This window comes from Poromitra crassiceps (genome assembly GCF_964638095.1).
Source record: "Poromitra crassiceps genome assembly, chromosome: 9".
Taxonomy (NCBI): domain Eukaryota; kingdom Metazoa; phylum Chordata; class Actinopteri; order Beryciformes; family Melamphaidae; genus Poromitra; species Poromitra crassiceps.
Genome location: NC_139630.1, coordinates 11,389,373 through 11,395,519, shown reverse-complemented (window position 1 = coordinate 11,395,519; position 6,147 = coordinate 11,389,373).

Here is a 6,147-nt window from a genome sequence, read left to right as displayed (position 1 = left end):
CCAGTCCAGCCCTGTAGGGGGGGCGGGTCATTTTAATATAACTCGTCCATTTAGAGTAAAATAGACAATAGAAAAGGGAGTGATTGACAGGTCACCTGTCCAGTGATCGCGCAGCTTGACTCTCAGCATATCTGTGGTTTGCAGAAAATTAACTTGCCAACATTTCTCACCACTGGGTTGATTCAGAGTTCAGTTCTCGCTGCTTCTGCATCAGACAGACACAAATAGCCTACTGAGAGGGATACTTAGATAGAGAGACAGACAGACAGACAGACAGACAGACAGACAGACAGACAGACAGACAGACAGACAGACAGACAGACAGACAGACACATACACACACACACACACACACACACATTTGCAAAGGACACAGTATGCAAAGGACATAAACAGTAATAGTGCAGTCAAATGCTGGGAGTCACACACACACACACACACACACACACACACACACACACAGAAGGGGAGAGAGAGAGGTGATAAGCCTGGAGACAGTTGGAGTTGATTCTTATCTCTTCATGTGATATTCAGATGATATTTTGGTCTGAGGCTCATCTATATTTTATATTCTCTCTGGTGCAGTGAACTGTGTGTGTGTGTGTGTATGTGTGTGTGTGTGTGTGTGTGTGTGTGTGTGTGTGTGTGTGTGTGTGCGTGCCTCTCTCTCTCTCTCGCTCTCTCTCTCTCTTTCTCTCTCTTTCTCTCTCTCTCTTCTCAGACCTTGCTTCTCCAAACAGAGGAAACCCCTCTGTGGAAGGGGTTTGGATTACTTCAGTCTGAACCTCAGGTGTGTTTCAGTCAGATTTGCTTTCTGATGTTCGTCTGATTCTGTGATACGTCGCCAACATCTCTCTCTGTCTCGTCGACAGAGCACAAAGTCTGTTTGAAAAGTCACCAGAAAAAAAGTCGTTTCAGCTGACTGTGGGGTTTTGGGCCAAAGTGAAAGTTGAAAAGGCGTAGATCACACCGTATCATGTGACAGGTTCAGGGCCTGCATGGAAAACACCACATGACTTGTTGGAGTTAGAGTTGAAGCAGGCTGCAGGGATAAGCTCTGCCATTGGCTCCGGCCATTTCAGTCGGAGCGATCGCGAAAGCACGTTCTGCTTCCTGCGCGTGGCTCTCAAATGCCTCCGCCGCTGTGAAACGACAACAATGCTAGCAAGCTAGCAAGCTAGCAACGTACACGCTGAACATGGAAAGACTTTGGATGGTGCAATAAAAGTAGGCCTGCTTGCTGCTTTCGGTGGATGCGGTTGTATAGCAGAGCAAGAGTAAGATCGGAGCCAGACTCTCCAGCTGGTACAGCACAAAACAGAGATAGTGTGGCGTAAATGGTGGTAGATGGTGGATAGTGTGGCGAGACTACAGTTGACTATGTGACTATGGCGATGGCTTTTTGTTGTTGTTGTTGTAAATATTTGTATTGATTTTCCAAGTTTTCGTCCCACCTGGGGAATAGACAGAGTACAAAACAAATATTGACTTCAGTTCACTTGTTCTTCTTTCAAATACAACAAAGTATTAAACATCACAAATTCAATTCCCCGTTCCCATCCCTCCCACCCCACATACCCACCCACCCACCCACCCACAGGATTACAGGTTCCAAAGTACATGTAGACGAAGGAAAGACACTAGTACTGAGACAATACAGCTCAACAGGCACGTGACTTTTCGTGACGTAATTTGCAGTAGTAAGTTCCGCGTCCATTTTCTCCATAGACATTTCGATAAATCCAAAGGGAGCGTACCTATGTTCCCCGGGTCCTATATTCCCCGGGTCCTATGTTCCCCGTTTTTGTGGGACCGGGGAACATAGAACCCTTTCTATGAAAAAGGGTCCTATGTTCCCCGCTTTTCCCAAATAGGGTCCTATGTTCCCCGCTTCTCCCGAAATGCCAAAAACAGCCTACCTAGCTGAGCGAGACAGCGTGTCGGTGGAGCTAACCTCTCCCAGCCCCCACGCCAAACCTAACCTCCCCCCATGCCTAAACCTAACCTCCCCCAGTCCCTAACCCAAAACCTCCCACCCCCCACGCCTAAACATAACCTCCCCCAGACCCTAACCCAAAACCTAACCTCTCCCAGGGAACATAGCGGGGAACATAGGACCCTATTTGGGAAAAGCGGGGAACATAGGACCCTTTTTCATAGAAAGGGTTCTATGTTCCCCGGTCCCACAAAAACGGGGAACATAGGACCCGGGGAACATAGGACCCGGGGAACATAGGGATGACCCCAATTCAAATATAATGAGTTTTAAGGCTCGAACCAAGCCTATGTATGTGAAATATGTGTCTCTTGTCACATAATTTACATTACAGCCCAGAGCCAAGTAGCCTACAACGACGCTCGGCTCCACCACAACAGCATTTAATGTCGGAAGGCTAAATTAGCAACAGGCGGACACCGGAACTAGGTCAGAGACGGGTCATGAATCGAGTTACATGATTTTAGATGGGTCAAAGTCATATTTCTGATATATCTTGCGCATTGTGTGGCCGGCCGAGTTGTAATATATTGTCATGTCATGGTGTTTTGGGGTCATTAATAAACGAGACTGATTCTGTTATTTTTCTATAGTTTTTTTGGTAGTGCTATTTTACATTGATGCGTCAACGGGGAGAGGCTTGCGTTTCCCCCCTAAAAGGGGGTGGGAACATGTGCCGCCAGCAGCCGCCTACAAAATGAGGTATTGCCGATCTGGTGTATGGTCTGTTGTATTTAGTTGATTGGAAGCCCCGCCCCTTCCTCTTTTCAACAGGAAGGAAGACGGGGTTTGTTTTGTGTTTGGGTTCCTGTTCCAATCCAACAACATGTGTCTGTCTGGTTTGAACAGACATCTTTACTCATTAACACATTGAGTGCCAGCGACGCCATATGGCGTCATTAGAAATTTACCGTAGGCTGCCAGCGACGCCAAATGGCGTCAGTAACTCGAAATTATTTTTTTGACGGGGGGGTGTCGATCTATGCCTCTTACATCGCCTCTTACAATATGATAGCTATTGAATGTGTCTAACCTATTTTACAGAACCCTTAGGTGGCGACAGCGCACTCCAGATGAGAGAAAGTGGAGTAAAACCATAGAGTAAAACACACAGAAGAAGTCGTTTGGGAAGAGGAAATCGCATCGCATCCGTCCGTATGCAGCTGCTTCATTGAAGCATAACGTAGCTGTGCCCCTGCAGCAGCCAATCTGCTGTCACAATTGAGCACCTCGTGTCCGCTGCAACAGTCCATTCGCATGATCAGCCGTGGAGTTCTCAACTGGAAGCATGGTGACATACACGCGGGTGTAAAAAAGCTGGACTAGCGGACTTTTCACTGCTGAGCAGCACACGCAGAGCAAACGCATTCACAGCAGAGCAGAGCAGAGCAGAGAGATACTCCTCCCACAACGGGGGGGGGGGGAGGAGGAGGGGGGGAGGTGGGGCACGCAGGACACTACAGCAGACAACAGACCCAGGCAGCTGCAGCATTACATCAGAAAATATTAGCAATGAGTCAATGATGTGCTTGAAATGCTTCCTTTCACAAAAGGGTCATTATCTCAGCTCGTAGAAAAAAAGGGCTGTTTTTGGTCTAATCAAGCTATCTTCTCCGGCTCATAACTAAAGAACGGAAAATGGGATCAATAAACTTTTTTTTGCAGGTGATAGAAGAGAGTCTCATCGTTATTTGTGCGTGTTCAGTGTTTACATAGTAATTATTAAAGAAATTATATGACTGTTTTCAAATGCATTGCGGCCTATGTGGCACAGTACAGCACCTTTTGCCCAAGGGCCGTGGCACTCAAAGTGTTAAGAGGCATCATGTCACTGCTAAAGAGAACAAAGGCTAAGCAGAACCACCAAGGAACATACAACAATATCCCCTTTTCCCTTTTAACTATATATAGATTTATTTGTTTACTTTGTATTTTCTTCTCCATAGTCTTCTTCACTGCTTTGTAATGACGAGTTTCCCCTCATGGTTCAGTAGTTGGTTTTCACCTGGAGAGTTGGTTACGCTGGTGCAGTGGTAGCGCTGTTGCCTCACAGCAAGAAGGGTTCTGGGTTTGATTCCCACCTGGGACGCTGTGGGCGCTGAGGGTGTGTCCCCATCCCCATGTCCTCAGTACCCATACGGCCCAGGTGGGCTCATCCAAGGGCCCTTTTGTGTGGACTTTGCATAGAGACACTGCGGAGCGTGTCATCATTCAGAAACCACGACCAAAACGGGGTAAAACAAAAACTCCCCCCCCAATCCTGCCGTTCTCCTATGTCACGTGTTGCACACAAAGATCAAGATGAACACGCCAACTTACTTCCTTGACAGCTAGATCTACATTTTTCTTCTCGCCAATTCTCAATGGCTTCCTTGTTTTGCTCGGGAGTACAAAAAAATGTTAATTGGCGATTTTCTTTTTACATTTTTTGTCTCCACAGCCCACCACACAACAGCTTTTAGCTATGTTTAATTCAAGGAAAATGACTCTGGTGGTGTATGGTAGTGAATGGAGGGCTTTCCCTGTATTGGGCGTGGCCTATTTCATGCAGCGTCTCTATGTTCTCCCCGGGTTTCCTCCAGATAGGAACCCCCGCTAAAAACATGCCCAAAAAAAAAGGAGAGGTTAAAGCATCCTGGTTCTGTCCGGTTCACGTTCCTCTATAATTGATGCTGCTCTTCAGTAGCTGCTATGCACGACTGGCTTTTTAATCAGCAGGTCTGGACTATGTCAGGTAGACCACCTGTCAGCAGCAAAACACCTCAACTAAACCTCAGCACAGACACACAATCAATCCAGATAATCAATCCCTCCACCCCCCAACTGACTAGCTTACTTTCCATGTGCTATTTCAATAGCAGATTGCTGCAATTTACACGATCGCTAGGCTATAACGTCACACATATCTAGAAATGTTGATATGCAACATTATTGTTTATTTGAGAGATGTTGAGATTCTATGTATCCCTGGTTTGCCACCATGTTCTTCTGGTGACTGGGCTGCTGTCAGACAGATGTTGAGGAAGTAATTTTGGTACGTTCCTTCTGGTGAAGAGAGGCTTGATGGGAAATGTAGTTCTACACTTATACAACACTCTGTACTGAAGCAAATGTTGTAGCACATGTTTGCTGATGTAAGTGCTCAGGAGGATTTTCAATAGCGTCTGACCCGGTTGATATCAGACGTTTGATTAGATTGTAGTTGGTGTTGGCTATCTCCCGGCAGCAGACATCTTGTCTCTCTGAGTCCCGACCAGCTGCACCTCCACTCCACGGCCTCCTGCATTTTTAACCAGCACACTGAATGTAGGTCAGATCTTTCATTGGAACGCAATTATCTTCAATAATGTATCCACCCCCACCCCCAGCCCTCCGCTCCAGCAGAAACAGCTCTGTATCCGACAGGGTTCACATGGCTCTGACCAACACAAGCAGAAAGCAGTCCTGCTGGAAGCTTCCAGTGTTTCCTCGCAGGATGTTTGAATGTCCCAGAGTCTCCTTCAGCTAGGACTACGCTCACCAGACGTTTGTCCTGCTTTCAAGATGGCCGACAAATATCTGTAAAACACAGCCCGGTCGCCAGAATAAAATGTTGGCAACTTGGCATGTTAACTTTCTGCAAACCATGGATACATGCATAAAAATACATTTCATACCCATACGTGTATATCAACGTTTCTAGATGTGTATATCAATGCCTAGACCTCTGGCGGTCATGTAGCTACTGTAAATAACAACGGTCTGGTAAGCGGTCTTGAATGTAATAACAGTCTGAGGTTGAAGTATGTCAAAGTCGCCTGAGGGAGAAGAGGTGGGAGGGGTGAATTGTAAGCCCACGTTCACACCATACGCCGAAGCAACGCCCCAACCTACGCGTCCTTGTTAACTCATTGAATGCCAATGACGACAGCTGTCGTCAATTCAAATACTGACGTAGAGTGCCAAAGACGACGATTGTCGTCAATTGCGTTTTTTGACGGTGGGACGTGGATCAATCCCTGATACATCTCTGGTACAACTATTGTAGCTATTGGAGGTCTATAACCTATTTTACAGAACCCTTAGGTGGCGACAGTGCTCTCCACATAACAGAAAGGCAAGGAAAAAACAAAGAAGAAGTCGTTATGGAAACGGAAATCGCATCGCATCCG